The following is a 13,475-nucleotide window of genomic DNA, read 5'->3' on the forward strand; positions in this document are numbered from 1 at the left end:
GGTGTTAACACCAAAAATGAAATATTTGGTCGAACTCATGATTATGTTTTCGATAAGGCAAATGGGTTATTTCGACATGCTGCAAAGTGCAAAGGGATTTCGACCAATAACAGACAGACTTCGACACACCGCAATTTCGACCAAAGACAATGAGAAATAATTCGAAGTTTCAATTGGAGCGCATGGCGGGAAACAAGGCTGAAGTGCATTGAAGATTATTTCCTAGTGTCTTAGTGCATGAAAGTTATTTTCTAGTGTCTTGTAATTATGCCAAGTGTAGGGCTCTAAGTATAGGAAGTTATTGGTAGTTTTTCATGCAAGGTCTATATATATCAGTTTGTAATAATAACAAAGGGTTGGTTTCTTGATTTCTAAAACTCTGCAACACCCACGCCATGGGAGCAAACGGGCTCAGGAGTGTATGGATTGATAGATTCCAACCACCCTCTACATTCCTGCAATTTAATGTAATTGTTCTTGTTTTACTTTCCTTTTTCTTTTGCATTTCTTTTCATCTTTATTCTATTTCTTTTTCTTTTTAACATGCTCACTTGAGCAATTTTCTATCATGTTGTCATGAGACAACTTGTTATTAAAAGATGTTGGATGCATTTCTGACATTAGTGTTCTTAAAGAATGGATGAAGTGTTGATTGTCTTAAACTGCGAGGCTTGAACGATCCCCCTTTAAAAATACATTTGTCACGATCGATATCGATGAACATTTGAAGTTTACGTTACCAAAAATCGGCGTAAACAAATTGGCACGCCCAGTGGGACTCGAACCCACAATCGCTTGATTAGAAGTCCAGTGAAACTTAAGAGTTTTAGCCTCTAAGAGGCCCCTAATGATTGGTCATGGTCATTTAATCCCTATGACTTACAATCGTTTTGAAAATATTGATATTTCTGGACAAATTGCAAATCAAATTGTGGCTATGAGAGACGGTTTTTAAAACCGTAGTGGAAATGGTTTTTGAGACCATAATTAAAATGGTTTTCCACCATTGATGTTGAAGAAGTATGCATGGATGTAGTGTAGTCATCATTTAGAGACTATTGAAAATGGCAAGTGCTTCTCGTGACAGTAATGAAAAATGCCACAAAAAAAATCCATAACCCCATACTTATGGTTGCTTCAAATTTTCGACCAACAAAATGCAAATTTCACAAAGATTAATATATGTACAGTGGTCGAAGAAGACCATAAGGTGTATGATCATTTTTGGTACTATGTTTCAGAATGTTATTCCTCTCATGTCTTTCGAGAAACAACATTCTAGGGGGCCTGTGTTAACACCAAAAATGAAATATTTGGTCGAACTCATGATTATGTTTTCGACAAGGCAGACGAGTTATTTCGACATGCTGCAAAGTGCAAAGGGATTTCGACCAATAACAAACAGACTTTGACACGCCGTGTTTTCGACAAAGTGATTTAATGTATATTTCATGCACATGGTTAATGATTGATTTTTGTGGGAGAAGCCTTGGTGAAAGAAAGAAATTCTTGGCATAGACATTGTGTGGAGCGTGACTTAGCAAATACTTTCTTATGCAAGCCAATGTCTACACTTTATTACTATGGACTTGAATACTTTAACGTGGACATGGTGTAGCAACAATAACAAGGCAAAGTCGAACATGCGGTGACAAACAAGACTGAAGTGCTTTGAAGATTATTTCCTAGTGTCTTAGTGCATGGAAATTATTTCCTAGTGTCTTAGGAAGTTATAGGAAGTTATTTCTACTTTTAATATAGACCGTAGGATTTAGTGGTAGTTTTCTCTACAAGGTCTATATATAGCAGTTTGTAATAATAACAATGGGTTGGTTTCTTGATTTCTAAAACTCTGCAACACCCACGCCATGGGAGCAAACGGGTTCAGGAGTGTATGGATTGATAGATTCCAACCACCCTCTACATTCCTGCAATTTAATGTAATTGTTCTTGTTTTACTTTCCTTTTTCTTTTGCATTTCTTTTCATCTTTATTCTATTTCTTTTTCTTTTTAACATGCTCACTTGAGCAATTTTCTATCATGTTGTCATGAGACAACTTGTTATTAAAAGATGTTGGATGCATTTCTGACATTAGTGTTCTTAAAGAATGGATGAAGTGTTGATTGTCTTAAACTGCGAGGCTTGAACGATCCCCCTTTAAAAATACATTTGTCACGATCGATATCGATGAACATTTGAAGTTTACGTTACCAAAAATCGGCGTAAACAAATTGGCACACCCGGTGGGACCATTTCAAGTTTTGCGCGACCCGACACTTTATATGCATAAACAAATGGTTTTTTAGCCATATTAAAAAAAAAACAATTTGAAGCCATTAAAGGAGGGCACCAATTGAATTGGAGAATCTTATCAAAATGGTTTTGAAATGTTTTACAAAGATTGAAACTGAAAAGTTTATGACCATAAAGACGGTTTTGAAACCGTAAATAAAATGGTTTGTGAAAACCATAATCATGTTAAAATGGTCTGAATTTTCTAAAAGGCAAGTATATATGCTCAAATAAAAAATATGGTACTTTGCCATCATTCCAAATTTAATTGAGTGGATATAAAAGATTGTCCTCTGTTACGTGATATTGTTCCATAAAATGGTACTTTTTATGCCCATTAATTGTTAAAATGGTATTGTTACGTGATATTGCCATTAATTGCTAAAAATCTTTCGACCCATTTCATTTGTGTTGGTTATGATTATAAACAATCGAAAGTCTTTTGATTGGTCTAGATACAATTAAAGTCACGTATCCATGAATGTTATATGCAGATACTGCCAATTGATCTTTGAATGATTTATTCAAAGTTCATTAAAGCCAATATATATTTTTGAGATCGATTCACATGATAAATCCATTTTGGATTTGTTCGAAGGATTACTAAATTCGAATTTGGCTTGAAGAGATGAAAAATAACTTCTTATGAAGTGGTCGAAGAGGACCATACACATACAATGCTCATTTTTGGTATTATGTTTCAGAATGTTATTCCTCTCATGTCTTTCGAGAAACAACATTCTGGGGGGCCTCTGTTAACACCAAAAATGAAATATTTGGTCGAACTCATGATTATGTTTTCGATAAGGCAAATGGGTTATTTCGACATGCTGCAAAGTGCAAAGGGATTTCGACCAATAACAGACAGACTTCGACACACCGCAATTTCGACCAAAGACAATGAGAAATAATTCGAAGTTTCAATTGGAGCGCATGGCGGGAAACAAGGCTGAAGTGCATTGAAGATTATTTCCTAGTGTCTTAGTGCATGAAAGTTATTTTCTAGTGTCTTGTAATTATGCCAAGTGTAGGGCTCTAAGTATAGGAAGTTATTGGTAGTTTTTCATGCAAGGTCTATATATATCAGTTTGTAATAATAACAAAGGGTTGGTTTCTTGATTTCTAAAACTCTGCAACACCCACGCCATGGGAGCAAACGGGTTCAGGAGTGTATGGATTGATAGATTCCAACCACCCTCTACATTCCTGCAATTTAATGTAATTGTTCTTGTTTTACTTTCCTTTTTCTTTTGCATTTCTTTTCATCTTTATTCTATTTCTTTTTCTTTTTAACATGCTCACTTGAGCAATTTTCTATCATGTTGTCATGAGACAACTTGTTATTAAAAGATGTTGGATGCATTTCTGACATTAGTGTTCTTAAAGAATGGATGAAGTGTTGATTGTCTTAAACTGCGAGGCTTGAACGATCCCCCTTTAAAAATACATTTGTCACGATCGATATCGATGAACATTTGAAGTTTACGTTACCAAAAATCGGCGTAAACAATAGGTCCCTATCTTCTTCTTTTTTTTAAGAAAAAAGGCTCTAAAATTTCTAGAAACATGCACCTCCCTACCTGATGTTTACCTCAAAAACTAGATTACTGCGAAAAACTAAAAAAAGGAGGTAATTATATATGCCTTTGGTTAACAACTAAAGTTTTAATAGTTTCATAAAATGTGATGCATATATGTATTATACAGATTGTTCTCATTGATCTTTTTTTAATTATTAGTTATAGAAAGAAGTTTTAAATTTCTTCTTCTTCATCCATCAAAGAGGGGTGGTTTATGGTCAATTTTTGATCTCAAATCACCCATCGACATTGTTTTTCTCCTTCCTTTTTATTTAAATAAGTTATTTTCACATCGAATTAGGTTTTTCTTTCGTGATTTCGTCGTCTTAGTGCGACCCTGTTTTGTTTGTCGTCTTTGTGCGGTGTTGTTTGTCTTTTCCCTCTTGTTTAGGTGTTTGTTCAATTCAGATTGTCAGATCAGCTTCGATCCAGTGCAGATCCAACCAATGACTTTGGCGTCATCAACGTTGCAGATCCAGAGGCATGGCTATTCCGGAGATTTTAATATAGTCAAATTTGTACTTTGTCGTTTTATGCTATTAACATATGTTGTGAGTTTGTTCACAAATTCATCCTTTTTGTTTTTAGCAAATTTGTATTGCATAGATGTACTCTATCAATTTAAATGAATGAATGTCGATTGTTTTGTGTGGAAAAAAAAAGTTTTAATTTCCTCTCTGACATAAGCCGTTTGGTTTAGAGACTGCATATCTGTATTTCCAAAAACTAATTTGTTTAACTGATATAACCTCCAATAGAATAACTCGGTTACTTGTTGTTTAACTGATCTAAATTTCCATATCAAATTCTAAAGAAAAACAATCATCGCAAAGTATACTATTGTAAAACACTTTTCACAAAACAAATATACACACGCGCCGAGCTTCACACATGTAATCGCACATATGAATTCAATTTCAACTTTTTTAATTAGAATTAATTCAACCTATATGCCTTAAAAGAAATAAATAAAAAAACAGATCTAAACTCCTTCGGAAAAAAAAAAAACAGATCTAAATAATTCGTCGTATTTCTAAAACCAAAAGTGTTCCCATTCGGAATATACACCATTCAAACAATATAGGTCGAAGCTGATCATAATCTTACGTTAATTTAAGGATTTCAACAAAAGGATGAAGGGAGAATAACAAAGTTAGAAAGTTATAACCTGACACGATATTACTGATTTTTAGTCGACTTGCGACAAGGGCTGCCTTTCCTATTTACTTTGGCGGTGTCGACGGATGGAGCAGGAAGGCCATGAAGCAGGATCGGTCTCATTATGGTAAACTTGAAAGGAGGCGTGGTGAAACCTACGGCGATGAAGGAAAAAATAACTCATCGGAGAGATGGAGAGGTTAAACTAATTTGTTCCTAAATCTCGATGAGAGATGTGATTTAGGGTTTTGTGGTTAAATCGCAGTCGAAGGCTACAATTTAGAGTTTTAGGTTTAGGGTTTGCAAATCACGATTTGCGATTTAGAAACGTGGTCAAAGTTAGTTTTACCTCTTCCCATAGAAAGTACAATAATCGTATTAGGGTTTGTATTGTATTGGTCATGCCTTGAGAAGGCTCGAGGGTTGTATTTATAGTCATCTATGGGTCTAATTTATGATTACTTGGGTAGCAAGTAACAGGGGTATTTAGGTATTTTAGGCACGTTCTAGAGGTTTCTAGAAGCGAATAGAGGCGGCGCCCTGGAGAGGGCGCGCCTAGGGCCTTAGGGCCTTTCTGGAGGGCGTTGAGGCTTCTGGGAGGATCTGAAAGCCCATCTCGGAGTCTTTTAGGGCCTTAGGAATATTATGACGGTCCAATAAGTTATTAATTTTTCAAATTCCTAAATAACGAATATGAAAGTTAATTCGATTTGGGGGACAAACGGGTTTGGAAGGGATAACAGAAAACTGGAAAATGAAAGTGAAATGGGTGAGCGTTTTGAGAGAGAAAGGAAATCGTTTGACAGAGTCGGGGGAGAGAGTGGAAAAGGATAGATTTTAAGTTTAGAAGTGGAAAAGTTGAAATCTGAGGAAGCCAGTGGAGGAAGGCAAGAGATGGAGTTGAGTTGCTGTTTTTTAATTTTACTTTTAAATTGTTCGGTTTTTTTATATATATGTATTAGGATGTTGATGAAGAAGAAAATGAACGAAGAAGATGATGAAAAGAAAAAAAAAATAGGAGTTAGCAGTGTACTTTAAGGTATACACAATAGACCTGAATTATCTACCGTAGACACCTACAATGTTTATCCACCTTAGATTTAGGGTTACAAATTAACAAAGATAACCAATATAATAAACTCAAATTGCAGATTTTAATAGTTACAAGACCAACTTGAAACAAAGAATTAAGTTAAAGGATCGGATGATTAAATTAAGCATTTTAGCAATATTTCACCATCTTTATCAATACAAAAACATACCCTTTTTACTTTTTCTTTTTGACAAATCTAATATATTTGTTTCCAAGTCGACTAATTTTTAACTTAACTACATCGAAGAATGAAGGTTGAACGTTAAAAAAACTTCATTCATTCATATCATGAACATTGATGTCTAGGAATCATAGTTATCTATCAATGCTACAAAATTTAGAATCAGGAAAAACTGCTGCATACAAACCTTCTGGAGTTTCTGAACTAGTTTATACAAATTTAAGTTCCAGTAGATAATTGCTTTCAGCAAAATCATGCACTGATCGACGCCCTCCTCCCTCACCATCGTCAGATTTGGAAACATCTTTATTGTTAAATCTTCTACGTTTGTCAGCATCCTTGTTGAACATCAAGAAATAGAAGCATGAATTATTAGGACAAGAAAAATTATTTTAGCAGAGCAAAAAAAGAATTCATTGAATGAAGTTATCAAATAACAAGTCATTCAAAGAAACCGAGTATCACTTGTTAAGTAATTCAAGTAAGAGAGATTCACCTGTAAAAATTCTAGCATTTGCTCTTCAATTGTACCACGCATTGCTAAGGTTTCCACGTTAATAGGACGAGAAGCACCCATATGACGGGCACGACTTGCTCCTCCATACTGACAAGGTCTAAATTGTGGGGTCCAGCCATTGCCACATGGCCAACATACATTTGACAAAATGGAAGGTTACATGTGATGACAAGTAGCAAGATGCATGGTGTACACATGGTGTAGTGTATGAGTGACACATGTTGTGGTGCATGCAAGGAACACTTGGTGTGGTGCATGCATTGCAAGGGACACTTGGTGTTTTGCATGAAAGGCAAATGACAAGTGTCTTCATGCATGTAAGGCAACTTTGTCTTGCTCCTCCTATAAATAGGACCATGAACAAGCATTCACAACATACCACAAGAGAAGAACAACAAGAAGCAAGAGAGAAAGAGAGTCTTGCTCAAGAGAAAAGTCATGCTCATAGAGAGTTTTCTTGTGAGAGAAATAGTGACCCAATTTGTGAGAGTGTTCCTTACAAATTGAGAGGTACATTGTAGTGAGATTCACCTAAGGGTGAAGTTGTTGTATTCCCATTATCATTATAGTGGAAGTTTTAAGAGGCCCAAGGGTCCTGTGGTTTTTCCCTTTCTCGCATTGAGAAGGTTTTCCACGTTAAAATTCTCTATGTCATTACGCTTATATTTCACGTTTCCGTTCGTGCCTATTTTGAGTTCCAGGGGGAGGGAAATTATGCAGGCATTTCCCAACATAAATTTCTTAATGATAATTATTCTAATACTCACAATTTGTTCAAATTTTGAGTTTTTTAAGAACTTCTATTAAAATCAGATTATTTTTTTTTTTACTTTTTAAATACCTAAATTGAGTTTTCTGGAACATACATCTTCGAGAAAGGAAAAAAAAACAATGATATGAGAGCGATGCAAAACTTACAATTTCTTTTACTAGAACTAGAAAAACTTATTTTGAGTTTTCTACAGGTTAACAAAAATTTTAAATTTCAGATTTGTGGAATGTATTGCTAAATGATCGATCAATGATTCAATCCCATCACAATCTCAAAATCATAAACTTTATTTATTTGCAAATCTGGAGTACACATATCATGATTTTCTCTCATGAATATTACATTGTTAAAACACACATAATATGTTCTTAACTTGGCCAAACATTCGGGATTTAATTGATAATGTAAAACATGTTTTCAGAGGTAGAATAAACAGTATTAGGAAACCCTTGAGAAACAAGCATAAGAGCAGCAAGAAACAACATTAGTAAGGATAAGAAAAAGGAATTAGCCATTTTAAGAAGAGATATTATTATTAGTGTTGGTGCATAATGCATATGGAGTTAATTGTTTTTATACTAATTAGAGACTCAATGTGAGTTTATGGTCAATCAAAGTCATTTACTACATGTCATAATTTGGTGTAAATTATTCAACAATGTTACATTCATAGGTCCCATGTAATTGGAAAACTTGATGGTAAGCAAGCACTAATCCTTTAATTTTCCACACAACAAGACCATTTATTATTATTGGCTCTATCTCCCCACATGTTTTATCTTTCTTTTAATTAGTTGGATATCAAAGTCCATACTTAAATCTAGTATTTTAGTAAGAAAAAAAGTGGATAAACTTTAGCAGTACTGTCATGTGATTGGTGCTCATAAATTGAAAAAATTAATGTGAAACAAAAAATTGATATTAATTTATCTATTTTCGTACAATAGACCAAAGCCCACGTAATTAAAATGTTTTAAAATTATATACAAGATATTAATTATTTTGACATTAACAACGAAGAAAAAAGAAGTACGACAGATCACCCACCTTGGAGAATAAGAGGCTTTCGTGAAGCAGCTCAAGACCGTAACCTTTGTGATATACCATTGATGGGGTACTAGTGCACATGGTGTCGAGGGTGCAATGTGCAAGGTAGCAAGGAAGAACGGATGGACCGTGCCATGGCTACTCAAAATTGGTTAGATCTGTTTCCAAATGTTAATCTCACGAACCTCATTGCAGATAGATCTGACCACTCACTAATCCTATTAAACCTTGTCAAAAGGCAAAGAAATAATTTCAAACGATCTTTCAAGTTCGAAAATGCATGGTTAGAAGAGGAAGGCCTAGAGAAAGTGGTGACAGGGGTGGAACGGATCAGAAGGTGGTCATGTGCTTGAAAAAATCCAAAATTGTACCAAGGAGTTGGAGAAGTGGGGAACGACTATACGACTACGTTTCAAAAAAGTGATTGATGAATGCATGAAGGAGATGGAGTTGTTACGAGGAAGGGAAGATGAGGTGGGGGTGCAGCATTATTACGAGGCTAGAGAGCGAATTAGTTACCTACTTGCACAAGAGGACGCGTATTGGAGGCAGAGGGGGAAAGTGAATTGATTGTAGGATGGAGATACAAATTCAAAATTCTTTCATGCCATGGCAAATGCTAGAAGAAAGCAAAACTATATTTCCAAACTTCAAAGGAATGATGGGGAAGTTGTGGAATCCCAAGCTGAGGTATGTGGAGTAGCGAAGGAATACTTTGATGACCTCTTCACGGGAGATATAGGCTATATGCAACACATTCTTGATATGGTGGGTCCACGCATAACTCAACAAGATAATGATATGTTATTGGCCCACTTACCATGGAAGAATTTCGGAAAGCGTTGTTTCAAATGCACTCAGAAAAGGCATCAGGGCCAGATGGCCTAAATCCAGCTTTTTGTTAGCATTTTTGGCATCTTTGTGGAGCAGAGATTTTTCATACTGGAGTCTTGTGGCTGAATACAGGTGAGTTCCCTGAAAAACTGATGGAAACAAATATAGTCTTAATTCCAAAAAACGATAATCTGGAAACTATGAGGGATTTACGCCCTATTTCACTATGCAGCGTCCTTTACAAAATCAAATCAAATGTGCTAGCTAATAGACTCAAGAGGATATTGCCAAAATGCATTTCACAAGAACAATAAACTTTTGTGGAAAATAGATCTATTCTCGATAATATTTTGGGAGCATCTGAAATTTTACATCACATGAAATGCAAGTCCAAAGGTAAGAAGGGGGAAGTAGCACCGAAGATAGATATTAGCAAAGCTTGTGACAGAGTAAATTGGAGTTTTGTCCAAGGTATGATGAGGAAGATGGGTTTCGACGAGAAGTGGGTGAAATGGATGAGAATTTGTATGACTAATGTGAAATATCAAGTGCTTGTAAATTGTGAGGGTATTGGTTTACGATATTCTGGAAGAGGCTTATGACAAGGGGACCCATTGTCCCCATACTTGTTTATTATTTGTGTTGAAGGCCTCTCAGTCTTGCTCAAAAAGTTAGAAGCCCGCGGGGACTTCCATGGTATCAAAGTCTGTCGGGGAGCCCTACTCCTGACACACTCGTTATTTACAGACGACTGTTTTCTATTTTGTAGGGCAAACGAAAAAGAGACACAAACTCTGTCTGAAGCACTTAAAAAATACGAAAAGGCCTCGGGGCAGGCGATAAATTTACAGAAGTCAGAAATATTCTTTGGCAAGAACACTGATCATACGACAATGGAGACTGTGAAAATATTTGGGATTACCATCGATGGTGAGGAGAAAGAAGAGGGTCGTGTTCAATCATATTCGAGGCCGCATTTGGAAGAGAATACAACATTGGTCAGGAAAACATTTATCTAAAGCCGGAAGAGAGGTACTTATAAAGTTTGTTGCTCAATCGATTCCAACATATTGTATGAGTTCCTTTCTACTCCCGACAACTCTAGGAGAGGAGATTCAAAAGAAATGTTGAATTCATTTTGGTGGGGATCGAATAGACAAAATGGGAAAGGCATCAAATGGTTAAGATGGGAGAAATTGACGATGAGAAAAGAATATGGAGGCATGGGCTTTCGACATCTGTATGGTTTCAATTTGGCAATGCTAGCGAAGCAAGGTTGGAAATTAGAAACCAACCATGATACTATAGTTGCAAGAGTTTTCAAAGCTAGATACTTTCCAAAAGGGAATTTTTTGGATACAAAATTGGGTCATAACCCAAGCTATGTATGGCGTAGTATCCATGCTTCACAGGTAATAGTCAGAGGTGGCCTCAAATTGAGATTGGGAGACGGTACACAGATTAGAGCATGGTATGATCCATGGATAAATGACGAAGGAAGAGGTTATGCGACAAGTAACGTTCCAACGGGGAGGGAGGGCATGACGGTTTGCGATCTAATTAAGGGCGACAGTAATGAATGGAAAGTGGACGTCATCCAGGAGGTTTTTAATGAGAGAGACGCCAAAGATATCCTAGCCATGCCAATCATGGATGACATGGGAGAAGACAAACGGTGCTGGAAATTCACAAACCACAAGGAATACACGGTTAAATCGGCATATCACTATACCATGGAGAACCTAGTCGATAACAGCGAGCTGAGAGCAGGAGGCAACTGGATGAATATTTGGAGTCCTCGAATCCCGCAAAAATTAAAGGTGTTCTTATGGAGAGCGGCAAGGGGATGTCTACCAACGAAACACAGGCTTCAAACCCGCGGTGTACATTTTTTTATAGGTGCGTGCAATGTGAGAGCTCCTATGAGAATGTCTGGCATGTCTTCTTTGGATGTGCAAAACAAGAGGAGGTGTGGAGTGCAGCAGGTTTATGGCACATTATACAAGACAACTTGGAAACGGCTGATGGTTTTGTAGCTCTTTTCTTCAAGTTACTAGAATCTCTACATCACCAACAACTCGTTGATTTCGTAATGACCCTTTGGTGCATCTGGAAAAGAAGAGATGACAAGTTTTGGAACAGCGTCGAAACACAACCACGTATCTCGGTGAATATGGCACGCGATGTTTTATTTCAATGGCAGCAGGTCCGGTACATCATGGAAGGAGAGAACAAGGAGAATACCGCAACACTGTAATGACAGATCACAGACAAGGGGGGTGGACTAAACCGGTAGTCGGGGAAATGAAGTGCCATGTTGATGCGACAATTTTTAAGGAACAAGGTTATTATGGAGTCGGTATGTGTCGAAGAGCGGATCGAGGGGAGTTCATTAAAGCAAAGACAACGTGGTACAAAAGTCTCCCACAACCCAAAGAAGCAGAAGCAAGAGGTCCAAAAGAAGCGATAAAATTGCTTGGTGCCTTGAGGTTTCCTTTGATGTTTATAAAACTTGATTGCAAGCAAGTGGTTGACGGCATCTCAAGCAATCTCAGCACCAATTCCATGTTCGGTGCAATTCTGAATACTTGCAAAGTTTCACTTATGAATCATCAAAACTTTAAGATAAGTTTCATTAGGAAACAAACAAATAATGTTACCCACTTGTTAGCTAGGGCGTCATTATCTTATACTAGTTCCCAAGTTCATGATTATATGTCATCTTGTATTAAAACTACTATTATGAATGAAATGAGTTACGTTTGTTTCTGTAAAAACAAAAAAAAAAAAAAAAAATTGACGTTAACAAATTATCAAATGATTTTAGAATAATTAATATTTTTTTAACTAGATTAATAATAATATTTTAGATTAATTATATCTGATAATTACTTTTAATTAGTCACCCTTAGAAGAAAAAAACAGAAAACTTTTGATTAGCCAGTATTGTTTTATCTCTATAGTCTATATACATTATTGTTGTCATTTAACATAATTATTGATCGACTAACAATAACCACATACGAAGACTTTTCCTAAAGGAAAATCAACAACGATCTGGATAGTAGATAATACAATATCCTTATTTTATTTGTTTAAATGGCCAATGAAAAATATATTTAAAAAAAAAAAAGTACAGATACAAAAATGTTATGAGCACCGGAAGTACCCACCAGAATCTGATAAGAAATCAAAATAGAAACTACATGAAATTATAACAATCAAAATAACTCAACTATGCATTCGGAACTCACAAAAAAAAATCCTTAAATTGAAAGATTTTTTTAGATTTTTTTACACAACTGAGTATGAGGTTTGTTGTTATGAAATGTTATTTTTATTAATGGTTTGAAATTAAATTTGATGTTGTGACATAGATAATTAGGACCAAAACTTTCTCTTTTGACAATAATTAGGACCAATTTTTGTCAGTTTCATTGATCAAATGTAAACTTATCATTTTGATATTCCTGATACAAATGAGATATGTTACATCATTAAATATAACTTTGTATCATTTCACTAATAATTTCAAATCGTTAAGAATATGACTTGGCATAACAAATAAGCCACAAGCTGAGTTCGGAAGAAAAATATTTAAACTTGTGAAACAAAGGACTATTATCATTTTTCAGTTAAAATAGCGTAGCCAAAAATGAATTTAAGCTTAAATTTACTTTTTGATTATTACTAGCCAATTATATTTGTGTATTCATGTGTGCAAACATCCATATATTCTGGTTTTCCATAAAAAAATAAAAATAAAAAAATAAAAATCCTTGTGTGCAACTTGTAAAGTGCTAAACACTAGATCGTGATGGCAAATACCTAATATTAATTAAGAAACAAACTATATTTGTTTTCAAGTCGACTAATTTTTAACTTTGTAATACATTGAAGTAGCTTCAAGCAAACAAGTTGACATCATGAATATTGGTGTAAATGGAATCAAGCACAAGCATAGTAATTCATAGTAATTCACTGATCAAATCAGTAAAT

General features: G+C 35.4%; 1 long non-coding RNA gene across 1 annotated transcript; it reads left to right on the forward strand.

The window, feature by feature from the left end:
• Positions 1 to 860: 860 nt before the first annotated feature.
• Positions 861 to 3,530, forward strand: LOC146935722 (uncharacterized). The gene is made up of 2 exons (XR_015030332.1): positions 861 to 1,940; positions 2,999 to 3,530. It is a non-coding gene; the product is annotated as an uncharacterized LOC146935722 (long non-coding RNA).
• The last annotated feature ends 9,945 nt before the right edge of the window (positions 3,531 to 13,475 follow it).

Source organism: Medicago sativa, chromosome 3, assembly GCF_051527215.1.
Source record: "Medicago sativa cultivar Bolivia chromosome 3, Bolivia_mono, whole genome shotgun sequence".
Taxonomy (NCBI): domain Eukaryota; kingdom Viridiplantae; phylum Streptophyta; class Magnoliopsida; order Fabales; family Fabaceae; genus Medicago; species Medicago sativa.